The following is a 17,896-nucleotide window of genomic DNA, read 5'->3' on the forward strand; positions in this document are numbered from 1 at the left end:
ATACCTATACCTTTAAAAAAAAGGTTCATATGGGTGTATATAGGTAGAATATTCAATATAATCTACAAGACTGCATGGCATATGCACATTGCGCATACATATTACATAATATATTACATTGCACATACATATTACATAATATATTACATTGCACATACATATTACATATTCTCTTTATTTTGCTTATTTTCAGTGGATGTTTATGTGAGATTATGGGGCCACCTTTGATAATTAAAACTTCTATGGGTTTTTTTAAATTAAAGCTAGTCAGATATTCCAAATATTTTTTAAAATCACAATATAATAGAAGTTCGAATTTTTCGCAATGTATTATTGTTATTTTGATTATATATGTCTTGTGTTCCTAACTTTCTATGTTTCTTATCAACTTGCACTAAAGTTTAGATAGCTAAGATGTCACCAAATATAAAAGCTAGTAAAAGTTACATCCCATCTACTCTGTTACTTGAAAAGGCCTCCCATCTCTTTGGAGAGCTCATCCATTTTAATGAGCGTTAAGAAGAACCATTATCATCTTCCTCTGTTATTATTATACTTGAGAGCTCATCCTTGCTGGCTTTCTTTGGGAGGAGGACATCATGGATGGTGGTGAGCATGCTCTTGATGAAGTACTCCGGTAGCTCAGCACTGTAAAAGATGACTGTCCATGTCCACTTGCACAAGCTGCCCATGATAGTCTTCATGTTGATAACCATAAAAAGATGAGTCCCAATTGTGATGCCCATAAGTAGGAGTTTGCATTGGAACTTGCTGATCTGCTTGCCATGTTGAATTGGGATCATGGGAAGTTGTAAGAGAAAACTTCTCAAAAAGTGAAGTAGCCTCAGCAACAAACTTGTCAACCTTAAGAGAGCATTTTTCAATCCCTTTCCGCATTTGCACAAGGTCATCAAATAATTCCCTGTCAAGCTTGCTGTCCAAGTGTCCCATAACCACTCCTTTGGCCATAACTTGAGAAGTATGTGTCCAAATGACACGGTTCTTGGATCTAGATGAAATACTTGATCACTAGACACTTGGGTTATTGTTAGAGATCATCCCCTGGACATGCATTTTCCTCATTCAGGCTGTGTACATATGTATTTTCCAGCCAGGCAGCCATTTGAGAGTGTTAAAGTGTGCGAAGCAGATGTGTTGCCATGTCAGCAGGCGACTATGCAAGTGCCACGTCAGTAGCCACGTCATCAGTGCCACGTCAGCTACCATGTGGCAGATCAGGTCGGACAAGTCAGCAGATCAGGTCGGGCATGGGACGCGTGCCGATTCATTTCCCCTCCGACCCGTCACCGTCGACCCTGCTCCACACGCATTGACCCGTCACCTCTCGGCCCGTCCGAGCCCCGCGACCTCTCGGCCCTCGGCCCTCCCTTTCGGCCCTTGGTCCCGTCAGCCTCGGCCCTCGGCCCCTGCCCTTCGGCCCCTGCCCTTCGGCCCCCGTGTCGTCAGCCCTCGGCCCCTGCCTTCGGCCCTCGGCCTTGCCATATTCCTCGGCCCCTGCCTTCAGCCCTGGGCCCTTGCCCTCGGCCCTCGGCCCCGCCCGGCATCTCCCCTCGGCCCTATCGCGTGCGTCAGCCCCCCGCCCTGCCATACTCCACCATCATCCTCTTGCCACCTCCATGACGCCATCGGGTCTCGCTAGGGGGTCACAGCCACTAAGTTCCTTCCTAGTCATAGAAACAACCTTTACCCAAACTTCTTGATCTCGTTTGACCACATGTCTTGCATCAGCTATCATTCTCGAAGCAATTTGAGAAACATGGACAATACCCTTTTTGTGTGCATGAAAGCTGGAGAGTTGTACGAAGCAGCCATTATCCATGACTCTAGAAACCCTGGCATGGTACAAAGCAAAAAGCTCTACCTCTTTAGGGGCACCCTTAAAACCTCGATCTCCTCTCTCTCCAACTCATCATTTTGGTCATGGTTCCTATAATGATCTTTAGCAGCCCTATCATAACTGTCATGGTGGTCATGTTTCTAATCATTCCATTTGGTATTCCTATCCCTGTCCCTGTCCCTGTCCCTGTCCCTGTCCCTGTCCCTGTCCTTGTCTCTACCCCTGCCATGGAAGGGAAAGAATGCTGCTATCAACACCAAAGCGTTGGCACTACCCCTGTCTAGTTACTAACAACAATAGGATAACAACACTGCAATGATCATTTTGAGTAACTCCTCTCCTAGATTAATTCTGCAGCCACCAGATCATGCTGCCTAGAAGCAAAGTCATCACCTCTTTGAGAATAAAATGACAGCCACCAAGTCACCTCTTTGGGAAATGGGTGTCATGACAAGGGAGTCTAAACCAAGCTTGGGATTGTAGACATTCTGTTTTGCAAATCCTGGGTCAACTACACAACAAAAACCCCTCTTCGCCTAACCTCAAAAAACTATAGTCTCCCACGACAAGGCAAATCATCACATATTGAGAATTATGGTGATTCTAAGTATGATCGACTTCTTCCCTATAGTTTTTACAAAAAACCCACAAAAAGAAAAAGAAAATACCACAAATAAAAATAAGGGGTTTCAAAAATCTTCATAATACTCGGTCCAAAAACTAGACTATTATTTATATCAAATGATAAGAGTCTCAAGAGCTACAAGCTCAGTCTCTTGCTTGTAAGAACATTAAAAGTTTTTTAGAATAGACACAATACATCCAAATGTCTTATTTAGACATAGTTCAACCGACATATGTCATTGTAGACGTAAAAGCTTCCTTCGGGTATCGGTAGCAATAGGTAAAAGCTTCCTTAGGGTATCGGTAGCATACTCTTTTCTTACTCCAAGAAAAAAATTACAAAAAGATTTTACTAGTTCCCATGAGAGAGGGTACAAGTAGAAAAAAACACTTAATAAAAACATAGCTAGAACTTGAAATAAGCTAAGCTACAAAACTTAAAAATGAGCTTGTAGCCAAATGTCAACAGAACTTGAACTCCCATAAGAAGTATCTTGCCAAAGACAAGTTGCATGGTATCATTATATTATAACAAGCCACATCACATAAACATACTTGCTTATAAACCCGCAACCCATAATCTTCATAAAAGCGCATAATTTCAAGCAACCAAGCATCCTCTTGTCCTCCTCTTCCAAAAACAAATTAGCACAAGATTTCAATAGTTGCCCGTAAGAGAGGGTACAAGTACAGAAAATAAAAGGCCAACCGATCTTGTATAGTTTCTTCAAAGTTGAAAGACAGGATCAAGCCAACAACCGTAAGGTTTTGAGAAGGTATCTAGATAACTTCAATTTGAGTACGGTTCAGCTATTATTGTCAAAGTCTCTCATTGGTTGGTCTTTTGCCACGGAACTTAAGTCTGTCTTCAAAGTACTTTAGCTCACTTCCTCATATTTTCACAATAGTTCCAATCCAACATTGATTAGAGAACACAACGTAAAATGCATCTATCCCTACAAAATGCACCTAAAATGGGGGTGGTCACTTTCGTAAAAACAAAAGGTTTCCTGGAGTTGTCACTCAACTAGCTGAGCTAAAACACTTAAAAGTGAGCTAGCAACCAAATGCCAACAGCGCTCCAACTCCTATGAGAAGCATCTTACAAAAACACAAGTTGTATGGTGTCCTTACATTATGACAAGCCACATTACATGATCATAATTGCTTGTAAGCCAATAGCCCATAATTCCAAGTAGCCAAGCATCCTCTTCGCCTACTACAAAAATAAATTAGCTCATTATTTTCAAAATTGCCCATAAGAGAGGATAAAAGTAGTTAAAAACACTTAATATCATGGCTACTTTGGAGTGGGACACCTTGGGGTAGTATGGGCTGAGTAATCACATTGCAATCCCTTTGAGTTCTGATTTTGGGCTTGAGGGGGGAGTGTTCAACCAAAATAGGCACATTATAAAAATTAACCTTCATTAGCAATTTATTACAGACTTAAATCTCAACTTTTTCAACCTTTATTAAAAATTACCAAAGTGTTTATGTGCCATAAGCGAAAAACTTAAATCTGTGCCTCGAATCTTAGTGGGTATATTGAACGTTGGATAATCCTTAAAGATACATTATGGCTTCTGATACTTGATGGGTATGATGATGTTCTTGGTACTTTATGGATTTAATATCGACATGAAAGGTTTAGTTTGATGAGTTTTTGCCTCAAGTGAATTTCTGTGGTTGATAGATTATGATGTCTTATTGAGTGGTGGTCTTAGGATCGGTTCATTGAATTGCAGTGTCCTTATGTTTCTTTGATGGTGGTTGTAAGAAGTATTGAGCTGGCTAGAATCCGCACCAGCTAAGTTTAAGCACCAAACCCCTACCCCTATCTGGCGCTCAAACAAGCTCCACATGCTTGAAATGAGAAGATAGACTCGTTTCTCCAACTAAGATTGAGATATTGGCATTCCACGACCAATCCATAGCTTTATATCCACACTTCAAATGGGGCACGAGCCTTGTTTATTGTCCTCTATGTGAATGATTTGATCTTGATAGGTGACCTTGCCCAAATGGTCAAGCAAACGAAGGCAACACTTCATGAGAAGTTTAAGATGAGGACATGGGACTTCACTTTTTCTTAGATCATGAGATCTATCATACTCTAATGGGGATCTTCTATGTGAATGATTTGATCTTAATATGTGACCATGCCCAAATGGTCAAGCAAATGAAGGCAGCACTTCATGAGAAGTTTAAGATGAGGACATGGGACTTCACTTTTTCTTAGATCATGAGATCTATCATACTCTAATGGGGATCTTCATCTCCTAGCAGTGCTATGTGCAAGCGCTCTTGACTACGTTTGAGATGGAAGGATGCAAGTCCATATGAACTCCTCTAGATCTAAACTAGAAGGCCACAACCCATGTTAATTCACCTTTAGCGGATGCTACCTCTCACATGTAGCTGATTGGGTCCTTGATATGGTATTGAACACTTGTATTTTGTATTTTGCTGTAAGTTTATTGGTTGGGCTCATGAATGACCAACGATGAAGCCGTTTGCTTGAAGAGTTATAGGGGAGGCTTTATCATCATCTTAGTGAAACGGAATGCAAAGACTAAACGTAAAGAGCCAAGTTTTGTTGAAGACTCTTCCATTATGTACATAGCTGAGCTAATTTTCTTGTGTTATGGCCGAGTTAGTTTTGTGAGAGTGCGCAATGGAAGAAAGAACATGAATACAGAGATAAAAAGAGAGAGAGAGAGAGAGAGAGAGAGAGAGAGCAGAAAATAAAGAAACAAATGTTGCACTGGAGATGAATACAATGATGTGGACTAGTTCCTGCACACAACCCAAAGCATCAGTGAGGGTACCAAATCGGGCTGAGATGAATGGCAGCATCAATGTCGGAGAGGAGACAGAGACTGGGGTACTAAAATCTACAAGAAGTTTGTGGGAATAAGGAGAGGGGCTACTATATATAGCCCACATTAGCAAAAATTGACCAAAAGTGGCCTCAAAAAACAAGCCACTTTTGGCTTATGTGGGCTATATATATATATATATATATATATATATATATATATATATATATATATAGTAGCCGTCGGCCTCCAAAAACAAACCAACTGTCCCAAAAGTGGCCGCCAATATGACACCACCCCCAAAATAGCATGCCTCCGTAAAAATGACCAGGCAGCCTCAGTAAGAGCTCATCTTGAACAGCCGGAAGAGGAAGACCCAACCCTGCACAGTCCATGGAAAGAGCAACTTAAGTACAACAAGGGGTATAGCTCCAGTACTAGGTTCTACTATAACTTATATCTTGTTTTGATACTATCTATTGATGTAACAACTCTTGAGCTAGTATTTTGTAATAAACTTAGAATTAATTAGGTCTGCACAATTGTATTTAATTAGAATACGTAGCGGAAGCATAGTGGGTCCTAACCCACAGGTCTTAGAACTTAAAACTAGTTTTTCTCGAGATGAGGACATCTCGATTTCTCTAAGGGGGAGTGGATGTAATGTACCTATCCTAGCACCTTAAAGGTCAAAAAAGAAAATTGATAAAATTAATCAAAAATGTTACATATTATATTACAAGAACCATTAGAGCTCCTCGTCTTCTTTGGGTAGAGCAAGGAGAATAGACATATGTATGGATGGAAGGAGAAGGAGAAACTTTAAAGGAAAAGGAAGAACAAGAATAAGGAAGAGGAAGACGAAGAGAAAGAGGTGGTGGGGGTGAGCTTGAGGCTTGAGCAACAGGTGCCCAAGGATTGAAGCTTGAGGAGGAAAGTTTGAAGGTTGAGGGTGGAGATTGAGGTACAAGCGGGGCTGCTTTTAAAGAGCCCCAGCCAAAAGAAAAGGCCTGGCCAGTAATTGTTGTCGCCTTGATAAAATGCAAACACCAATGCAGCCACTTTGCCCCAAAAGATGCCACCTGATCAAAATGCAAGCTCCACGCTGCCTCTAGATAATGCCGCCTAGGAAAGGCGCAAGGTGGGGACACTCCATATATGGCCATCTAAGCTCCAAAAGATTGTGTTTGCAGCAAATGCAAGTAGTGCTAGATGGTTGGGGTTCTCCTCTGATAAGACGTGCTCTCAGTTAGGCAATGCTACCATGTCAGAGTTCGCAACGCAAGAAAAAATACGAATACAGAAAGAGAAAGAAACAAGAAAGAAAGTTATATTAACATCTTCGAAAGGCCAAATCGGCCTATGAGACCAAAAATATTTTTACATCCAGGGAGTTTGGGGATTTCCCAAGTCTCAATAAAGCTATCATCTAATGCTATGATAGGCTAAGTGGAAGAAAAACCAAAAAGGAGCACATAGCTAATAGGTACAAAAGTGATATACATGCCAGATACAGTGTGGAACCGCTCATGGAGCGTGATCATCCCAGAATATTTCTCACGAGTCTATCTAACATGGAGAGACTAAAGCGGTGGGGTATGGTCCCCTGGTGGCATTGTAGTATCCTTTGTATCCGCAACATGTGCCTCCTACAAGGGCGGGGGCCAGCTGGATGTGGGCGACAGATTCTACGTCTTGTGATGGCTATGTCAAGGGTGGGCCCCAGTGGCGGGGGAGGCTAGGTGGGCTAGTGGGGCCTCTATGGTGGAGAGGATAGTTGGTGCTTGGTAGAACTCTGTCATTGTGCGTTGGTGGGCGGCTCCTTGTCTCCGCTCCGAGGTCTGTAGGAGGTGATCTCTGTAGCGTTGTAGCTCCAGTAGGAAAAGCCCGCTGATCCTAGAAGTCCATCACTTGGAAAGTGACCCAAATCCCTCTCTGAACAGGCAGTGGAATCGCCCTCTGATCTCATAGTACACGAGACATCTGCATATGTAGTGTTTCTCTGTCTATGGTTCAAGCTGGCAGAGCTGGCAAATCCTGTCTTCTGGGGGGAGGGGGTTTGTACTATACCTGCCTGTCTCGATCCGCAGCTAGTGTGAGGATGTGTGGATCTGTCCAATGGTGCATCGTACTCCATGAGATATGTGTGCATCCATGTAGCTTAGGCAAATAATGAACCCGAATGAGGATATGCGAATAATGAACCCGAATGGGGAACCCGAATGTGTGCATCCCAGAGTCAGTGTAGGAAGGTCACTATCTGGAAGAGAGCCTCTGCTACTATGGGGGGTGCCCCCATCTCTGCTCTGATGATCTCATGTGGCACGAAGGGCTTACTCTGGATCATATGTGATATCATAAGAACCAAGGGTCGCTCCATCTGCTCCCATCCCTTATAGACGGCCTCCCCCTTGGGCAATGGTTGGTCCTGTGTGCTCCTCCTTGTGTGGTAGAGATTCGATCCCCATATGGGAACCCCATACAAAAGTACTAGCATGACCAAGGTGTCGAAGAGCCATAGCTTCCGATGCTCCTGGAGCTGTATGCGGGCACACTGGCTCTCCATTGACCCTAGGGCTGAATAGCCTCGTGTTAGTCTATCTTTTGTTGCTTTCCTCAGAGTAAAGCTCGGCCCTAAGAATGTTATCCCCAAATAGGCGTATCTCTGGACCACTTCTATTGTTTCTACGCCATATGTGAAAGGGGGTACCGATCGCCGAATCCATTGGGTAGAGGTGTTAAATATCATGACCTTGGTTTTCCCCAGGTTCGCTATAAGGTCCTTGTCGTGACAAAAGGCCTGTAGTGCATCCAGATGGCGCTATAATACCTCGGGGGTACTGGAGATGAGGACAATGTGGTCTGCATATAATGTTAGAATATCAAGCTCTCTCATGTGTGTTTGACCGACATGAGCTGGACACAGCTAGTCTAGCTATCTTAGTCAGGTACATTAAATAAGTCGGTGCTACTCCTGGTGTGAATGGTCTTATGACCTTAGGTTGTACTTTCACTATACAGTGTTGAATGAATGATGAAGTGTGTGAGAGGAAGCATGCTGCTTCACTCTGGTTATGATATCTTTCTGTCTCCATGAAATTGAACATGGTATCAGAGCCATGAATCGGCAAAGACTGTGTGCCTGGGAGTGTGGCATTGGACTTGCAGGAGCTGAAGTCAGAGGGAAGGAGTCAACTGTCATCTGCAGTGGTGAAGAGATCTGTCCTGTGGCCTTGACAACCATAGCTGGAAGCAAGAAGGACTTCTTTCTGGTCTTTGTCTAGAAAGGCTTCTCAAGTAAGGTTAGTGGTAAGTCTTGAAGCCTATGCAAATGAGTATCAACACTAAAAACCAGCAGTCGTTTAAAACAAACGTGGCCTGGAAGAAAGCGCAGCATGACAGGGTTGCGTCTGATGGAAGAAACGTGGATTTGGGGCAGCATTACTGTGCTAAATGAAGACCATCAAGCACTTTATGAATGCTAGTTATGTACTTGAAACAACATGGTTGGCTGAAGCAACATAGGTAGCTGAAGAAAAACGAAATTTCAGAGCTGTTGAAGACGTGGTCTACTGGAATGCGCCTGTCCTTCAGGAGTGGAATGACTGCAGAAGCAACATACTTAACCATTTGAGCCTTCTAGAGGGGATAATAATCAAGCATTAGAGCTTGATTTGAGTGAGCTTTAATGACCAGCCCTACTACAGATGTAAAAACGAGTTGCTGACAGGTTGCGCCTGGTTCTTGATGCCCAAAATGGGGCTGCGTTGACTACTGAAGTGGACAGATTTAATTCAGCACATACTTGGCATCTTGTGTGCTTGCTTGGGGGTCTCCAAATGCTCATTTGGTCATCTACAAGCTGAACTGTTTGTCTGGGCTGCACTTATCAACAGGCTGCCATTGTTGGCTGGGATTTAAGATGCAAAGCACGTGTCAAGTGGAATACAAGCTGGATGCATACCAAGGAAGGTTCTTACCTTGCTATTGCCCCTGTGGGAGCTCATGTGTGAGCTGACATACAGTTGCATAGGTCTGAATAGATCGGGCTGAACATTCATTGAAAGTACAGGGACAGTTTACACTTGTATGGTCTGAGATTTGGATGCTATTTGGCATGTACACTGAGCTTCAATGTAGCATGTGATGCTTGGCAGAAGACATGTCATTTTTCTTGGTAAATTTGGAGCTTTTGGTGGCCTGATCTGAGAGTTTGTGACAGGCTGAAAATTGTCAAAAATTGCAGACATAAAGCACTCATTAGTTACTCTAGTTCTTACAAGAACTAGTTGAGTTCATTAGCCATACAGGTACTTGAAGGCTTGGTTTGTGACTGACAAATGCTTGCGCATTGGAGACTGAAGTGATGCGAATGTCTTATGGTTCATTGGGACTGAAATGAATCCCTGTTGCCAGTGCATTGGCTGTCTGGAACTTGGAATGTATTTACAACATTCGTATATGCTGGTTATGTACTGTTGTGTGTTTTTATGCCTATGTATGGCTTGACACATGTACTAGCAGCCATCTATGAAGGTTTGGGACATGTATGACATGTATATTACTCAGTTTTGGGGTTGAAATCACTCCTGGTCACTCCCAGAATTACAGTTTTCAGACTGCATGTCTGTACCCTGGCAGTGAGGTTGGAAGAGTTTCAACTGAAGTAACTACATTGCATTTGTCTTAACTGTTTTGCTTACAGTGTATCCCACTTGTTGTGGACTGTTCTGGGGCTGCTAGAGGGTCGAAATACCCTGTTTTTTTCTGCAATTAATTGCAGAAAATTGTCACATACAGTTGCGGGCTGAAGTTTGTCAAGTTGACTTACTGGTTTGCAGGTAGTCAGGCAGTGTCTATAAAATGGCAAATGCTGATAGAACGGACAACATAACCCAGATTGTGGGAGAGAAGCTTGATAGCAATAGCAACAATTATGCAATATGGAAGTTCCGCATGGAGAACTTTCTGATAGGCAAAGGCTACTGGGAGCTTGTCACTGGAGCTGAAGCTGAACCCAGGTTGCCTACTACAGAAGAAAGACTTGCAACACAAGAATAGCTGCAAGCTCATCGACTCTGGACAGAGAGAGCACGCAGGGTTTTGCACTGGCTGTCCTTGTGTATATCAGATGCCATGGTTATGCAGATTATGAATTGTCGCTCTCCAAAATATGCATGGAACATCTTGGTCAGGTATTATGGCACTACTACAAGTGCAAGGAAGATCCAGTTAAAGCAAAAGTTTAATAATATGGAGAGAAAGAACAAATCCATTCAGGAGTATGTAACTGAGATAAAGACTATTGCGGATCAGCTGGCATCTATTGGTTCACAGGTTGAAGATGAAGATATGGTTGCAGTGACCTTGAATGGTTTAGGTCCTGAGTACAAGTCCTTTGACACTTCAGTGTCTGTGCGGGCTGAAATGCCTGACTTTAATGAGCTGGTTGCATTATTGATTCATGAAGAGGTGAAGCTTGGCTTAGCTACAGGATCAAGCGGTTCAAAGAATAAGGATGCAGTTTTTTACTCAAATCAGCATGGCCGTGGCAGGGGTTATGGATCTGGCAGAGGAGGCCAGCAGAATGCATCCTATGGCAATCAAAATCTGCAGCCATCAAATGCAAGAGGTCGTGGAAATTTTCGAGGCAGGGGGAGATCTAACTCCCGTGGTGGCAGAGGCTCATGGCAGCAGCAGCGTCAGTCAGACAATCCAAACAAAGACAAGGATTGTCATTACTGCGGCAAGTATGGGCATATTGCAAAGGACTGCTAGAAGAAGCACGGGATTCAGAAGGGTAAACAGCATGGACACTATGCTACGTCCAGTCAGGCAGATGATTCTGGTGATCGACTATTTGCCATGCAATATGTCAAAGATAAGATTGTTGAAAAATCATCTGATGATGCAGTGTGGTACGTTGACTCAGGGGCGTCAAATCACATGACCCCTCACGGTGATTGGTTCACAGATATGGTGGCTGAAAAGCATGGCTATGTATGCACAGGTGATGACACGCAGCATAGCATTGAGCATAAAGGCAAAGTGCCTCTTGTGGTTGATGATGGCAGGAAGAAAAATCTGCATGATGTCTTGCATGTCCCTTCAATTACAAAAAACTTATTGTCTGTTGGTCAGATGACGGAGCAGAACTTACAGGTTAGATTCAATAAGCATGGCTGCTTTATTGAAGAGTTTGGCAATGGCTGCAAGTTGATAGCTCGTGGTCACAGGCACGGCAGAATGTTTACTCTTGATGCTTCTTTGCCAGAGCTGAATTCAGCTATGTTTGCCCATGGTTCTGGCATTGTTAGGGATTTGGAAATCTGGCACAAGAGAGTGGGGCATGTCAATTTGCAAAGGCTGCAAACTATGCAGAAGAAACAGCTGGTCACAGGTTTACCCAAATTCCAATATTCAGATATTGGTCATGTATGCGAGGCTTGCCAGTTTGGTAAGCAGTCTCGATTGCCATTTGTCAGGCATGTAAGGCAGAGTACACGTCCATTGCAGTTAGTGCACTCTGATGTTTGGGGGCCAGCTCATAATGCCTCTATGGGAGGTTCCAGATACTATGTATCTTTCATTGACACAACATGGCACGTCGTCCCCCTGCTTCACCCAACCCCAAAAAACCCCACTCCCCCATGATATGGCACACGCACCCTCTCTCCCAAAAACCGCGGCACAACCCGTACACCCAACCTCGACTCCGCCATGACATGGCACACACACACACATACATCCCTCTCCCCTCCCAACTCTCTTTTCTCAAAAGCCCCATTCCTCCCAACCCCAAAAAAACCCACTCTCCCATGACATGGCACACCTCTTTGGAGCTTTCTATTGTGGATGAGAGGGATTTACCTTCCCTTGGTGAGGGGGAGTCCCTTTCCCAAACAAGTGGATTACAGGTATCTAAGGCTTCTCAATCTCCTTCCCAATAGGATGAACCGATCACCATTCCTCAATGGTACCAGTGGCTCATGCAGGAGTCAGGTGTTACCCACTTTCTTGCTATCCCTTCAGGCGCACATAGATCAACAACCACAGGATACAATTGTCTTGCCTGGACCTATTTCCCCAATCACCACTAGCACTTGATTGTCCTGAGCTGCTTTGATAAGCTCATCCTTTAACTTATATATGGGAAGACTCTGTCTCTGTTCCTAACCATAAGTGGGTGCCTTTCCAAATGCATCCTTCTTTCACTCAGGCATATCGTAGGTAGAAAGACCAACACCACGAAGCTGCTGTGCCAAATGCCTCTCCCCCGTCTTTGGCATTGGATCCTCCCAAGGTCAATTCAAATCTTTGGGGATGGAGTCCAGCATAGTCCTTTGTTGCTGTTCTTGAAATTCTCTTCTCTCTTTTGCCCATACAAACTGAGTCATTACAACCCTTTGGAAAGAGCCATATGGATTTTTCACAATCTTTACAAGGGACACATCAATAGAGTATCGAGTTTGTCCTCTCAAGAATGCAGGCTCATTCTCATTCAACTCTATCTCAAGTTCCTCTTCAGCACCTTCATCTTGATAAAGCAAGCCGCCACCATCTGGGTCATAGTTGGGATAATCCCTCACATCCAAAACCCCAGATGTAATGAGCTATTTAGCCTCCCATCTCCTTGGAGAGCACATCCTTTTTAATAGGCATCGAGAAGAACCGTTATCATCTCCCATCGTTATCATTATACTTGAGAGGCCTTTCCTAGTAGAAGGAAGCTTATTGGAACTAGAAGGATTTGCCTCTTCATCCAAACTGCTACTTTTTATGGGAAGGAGATCTTGCCCTATTTTCTAGTCTACATCCCTCATGGAAAAGCTAAGTTTGTTCCCAGTCATAGAAACAACCTTTACCCCAACTTCTTGATCTCATTTGACCACATCTCTTGCATCAATTATCATTCTCAAAGCAACATGGAAAGATAAGTTTGTCCCCAGTTATAGAAACAACCTTTACCCAAACTTCTTGATCTCATTTGACCACATCTCTTGCATCAACTATCATTCTCAAAGCAACTTAAGAAAGATAGAGAAAACCCTTTGTGCTCATGAAAGCCAGATAGTTGTATAAATCATCCATTATCCATGAGCATATCGTAGGTAAAAAGGCCAACACTACGAAGCTCCTGTGCCAAATGCCTCTCCCCCGTCTTTGGCATTGGATCGTCCCAAGATCAATTCAAATCTTTGGGGATGGAGTCCAGCATAGTCCTTTGTTGCTGTTCTTGAAATTCTCTTCTCTCTTTTGCCCATACAAACTGAATCATTACAACCCTTTGCAAAGAGCCATCTGGATTTTTCACAATCTTTACAAGGGACACATCAATAGAGTATCGAGTTTGTCCTCTCAAGAATGTAGGCTCATTCTCATTCATCTCTATCTCAAGTTCCTCTTCAGTACCTTCATCTTGATAAAGCAAGCCGCCACCATCTGGGTCATAGTTGGGATAATCCCTCACATCCAAAACCCCAGATGCAATGAGCTATTTAGCCTCCCATCTCCTTGGAGAGCTCATCCTTTTTAATAGGCATCGAGAAGAACCGTTATCATCTCCCATCGTTATCATTATACTTGAGAGGCCTTTCCTAGTAGAAGGATGCTTATTGGAACTAGAAGGATTTGCCTCTTCATTCAAACTGCTACTTTTTATGGGAAGGAGATCTTGCCCTATTTTCTAGTCTACATCCCTCATGGAAAAGCTAAGTTTGTTCCCAGTCATAGAAACAACTTTTACCCCAACTTCTTGATCTCATTTGACTGCATCTCTTGCATCAATTATCATTCTCAAAGCAACATGGAAAGATAAGTTTGTCCCCAGTTATAGAAACTACCTTTACCCAAACTTCTTGATCTCATTTGACCACATCTCTTGCATCAACTATCATTCTCAAAGCAACTTAAGAAACATGGAGAAAATCCTTTGCGCTCATGAAAGCCAGATAGTTGTATAAAGCATCCATTATCCATGACCCTAGAAATGTACATAGCAAAAAGCGCTACCTCTTGAGGGGAACCCTTAAAGCCTCGATCTCCTCTCTCTCCATTCTTCCAGATTCTGTCTCACCGTCCCGATCCTCAGGTTTCTATAATGATCTTCAACAGCCCTATCATAACTGTCACGGTGGTCATGTTTCTGATCATTCCATTCAGTATCCTTGTCTCCAACTCTATCCTTGTCCCTGTACATCCGTGTCCTTGTCCTTGTCTTTGCTTGTGTGTGTCCTTGTCCCTATCTGTATCACTGTCCCTATGTCTATCACTGTCCTTGTCCATGTGCCTATCACTCTCCCTGTCCCTGGGCCTTGGCCCTCCTGCCATGATAATCCCCATCTTCATGCATGTTGCCCTCACTCTTTGGCTTGATCAGACTCTGTAAGGGTAACCCTGGCTTGTGTTCCAAACTAGTACGACAGAGCAACCATATCGCAAACAAGGATTTAGAAGGTCCTCTATGAGTAGTTATATCAGTTTATGTTGGGTGTAAAGTCCCTTCGTCTCTATGTATAAAGTTATACGGGTGTGAACACACCCTTATTGTACCCTAACATATAAATACATTCTTTAATCTTTGTGTACCATCACAATCTGGTACACATATCTCTGCGTTCACTCTCTCTCACTCTCAACATTGCTGCTCACACTTCTCTCTCGCACTTCCATTGCGCACTCTCTCCCCTTCAAATTGGTATCAGAGTTGCGGCTAAGGTGTGCGCGCTTCTCGAAGTCTGTGGGGTCAGCTCCAGCTCGTCTGCGCGAAGAAACATCAGTCTTTGTAGTCTGTTTTGATAAGGTGAGTACAGGTGATAGCTCACGTGATCAAGTGGCAGTCAATTTTGACCAGCGGGACTCGAGGAGATTGGCTCTTAGATCTTTGTTCCAAGGATATAATCACGGTTGATGATATCTCTTTGGTGCTTATTTGTGGTGCTGACTGTGTTGCTACATCATCCATTGAGCTCTGTATAGGAGGTTCTATGTGTTCTAGACTCGGGCTTCCATGTTCTCTTGTCCACACCTTCTGTGGCATGACATGACATGCCTCTTGTGATCAACACCATGTCAACCCCTCCCCATGATGCAATGTGATGCTTCCCTCGGTGTGATCCACATTGCATTGTGTTGTCTCCCTTGACCTCGCCATTAGACGATGACACGACACTCCCCCCACCATGGTACCCCTCCCCTTACACCATGGCACGAGATCCCCAAATCATGGTGTGTTATCCCATCTTGCAACCAAGCCTTGAAGTACTTGTGGTCAACTTTGTAACTACGTGTTGTCACGCTGCAAGTGCAAGTGAACAACCCCACAAAGTCCATGTTGTCACATTGTGGTGACAACCCGTATAGGGGGTCTTGGACCTCGTGGTACCTTACAAAAAACAAACTCGTGGTCAATTTTGCTGGTCAGAACGAGCCTGCCAACTTGCAGGAGTCATGGCCTCTCTCTCCATCAAATCAACCTAGGATGCCTGCTCTAAGTTTGCTCTGTCAGAGGGTGAGTCTATGGCCATCACATCTAGAGGGCCTGTTGTGAGGCTCTGCCCGACTATCAAAAGTCTTGAACCTAGGCTACCTCAAATTTTAGGAAGCGGCTTATTCTGCTCCTGCTCATCCGTGCTTGTCCTGTTCATTCTTGCGTATCCTGCTCTTCTGTCATGGACCCGCCTGCTTCTACTTCTGATGCTGCCGCCGCCGCTGCTGTTATAGAGTTTTCCTCTACGAAAATTATTATGATGGAGTTGTGCCTAACTAAGGCAGCAGTCGCTTACCCGACAGATGGGGATGTACTTGAAAAAGTGAGACAGGCGCTGGACGAGTTACCGTCGATCATGCTGATCGACAATCTTACAGACGCTCATGTCGCGCTTAGGAATTTCTTCCCAGCATGGAGCGAGAAGGACATCACGCGGGTTGCATTAGTTACATACAAAGCACGAGGTGAGACAGCTTCTTTTCTTTTTGATTATCCATGGTGTTTGGCTGTTTACTTGTTTGTTGAGAGACAGCTTCTTTATTTTTATGGGAAAGTAGCTCAGTCCTAATAGTAATGTAGAGTGTAGGGAATAATGCACATGAAGAATACTGGGTTTAAGGAATGTGGAGTGTAGGGAATACTGCACATAAAGAATACTGGGCTGATGGGGAATAATGGTTGTTTGCTAGACGTCAATTTGAAAAAGACGAGTGTTGTTTATGACAAAAGTATGTTTCCTCCCATTCTGAGGCCTAGTATTCTTTATGTGCAGGGACACATGTCAATGTTAATTCCACCACCTTTGAGAAAGGTCAATGTGCTGTAGGCTCTCCTCGTGATGCAACTCTTCCAATGCCTGTAGACTCTGCAAAGGCAGAAGTAATTTGGAACAGACATGAATGGGATGAGTGTGTGCAGGAGTTCAATTTGAAGAGATTAGTAGAAATCGCCCATTATGATGGTTGCAAGTTTGACATGCTTATGGCTGAACATGGAGCTATGCTTAGCCTAAGGGATTTTCCTCCTTCCCCCTTGGCTATAGGTGGCATTATCAAGTTGCATATAGATATTGATAATGTGGAGTGCATTGGTCAGCTGATTAACGAGGGGGAGCTGCATCTTAGAGAATGTGGGCCTGAAAAACAATCTATTGCCCTTGGTATCACAGACTTGACGAAAATAAGATGGTTTCACCTAAAAATAGATGACTTTCCTGCTATTTCTCAGAGTGTTACAATTGCAGATGCCAGAGAAAGTATCTGTGGTTATCTGCATGCTAAACCTGCTATGTTAGGTATAAACATGGCGCTGAATATATTTCATCTGCCATTTTCTTGGAAGGTGTTGAAGCACTTGGGTTCCGGCTTGACGAGCCATGTCTATCTTGTTGAAGGATCAGGCAGTAGATTTGCAGTTAAAGCCCCACGATTATTTTTTGATCTCAGTCAAGATATTCAATATCTTGAACTCTTGAGGGGGGTTGATGGAGTACCTGTCATTCAACAAAAGATCCATAGAATGATAGTTCTAAAACCTATTTGTGCATCCTTTTCAGTTGAAACTTTCTTTGAATGTGGAACTTTGGAATTGGCTGATTTAATCGAAACTATTCGCTGTGCCCATGAGAGGGGAATTGTGAACAGAGATTTACGTATAGAAAATATTATGATTGGAGAGAGTCTGTACAATACCGGGAAGATTAGATTCTTCATTTTGGACTGGGGTTTTGCTGCCAAAACTGGTTTGGCCACTGGCTTCTCTGGCAGTGTTATTACAGCATCAGATAAGGTTCTGGGCCAATTGTGCCATGGGTTCTCACAGGTGACTGTCTCTGTGAATGATGACTTGGTTTCCCTCGTGCGTTGTCTCTTTTTGATCTTCAATTGCAAGGCAATTTCTGTTTTACACACGTTAAAGGAGAAGCCTAAAAAGATCATACATTTATGGCAGTAGCACTTAGAAAAGAGCTCTTTCTGGAGAAAGGCACAGGGTGATGCTCTCCAACTGCAGTATGATGGTCTCAAGGAATTATTTCAGACATCCACGCAAGAAGATTTGATAGAAGTATGATTGTATGAATGCCCATGGTTGTACCATGCTAGG

At 43.5% G+C, this 17,896-nt stretch overlaps 1 pseudogene; it reads right to left on the bottom strand.

Annotated features, from left to right (window-relative positions):
- LOC148023498 (putative pre-mRNA-splicing factor ATP-dependent RNA helicase DEAH5) overlaps nucleotides 1-17,896 on the bottom strand; it is a 98,508-nt pseudogene that overhangs the window by 50,426 nt on the left and 30,186 nt on the right.

This window comes from Lygodium microphyllum, chromosome 16 (genome assembly GCF_053477565.2).
Source record: "Lygodium microphyllum isolate KBCC chromosome 16, Lygodium_microphyllum_v1.1.10, whole genome shotgun sequence".
In the NCBI taxonomy this organism is placed as follows: Eukaryota; Viridiplantae; Streptophyta; class Polypodiopsida; order Schizaeales; family Lygodiaceae; genus Lygodium; species Lygodium microphyllum.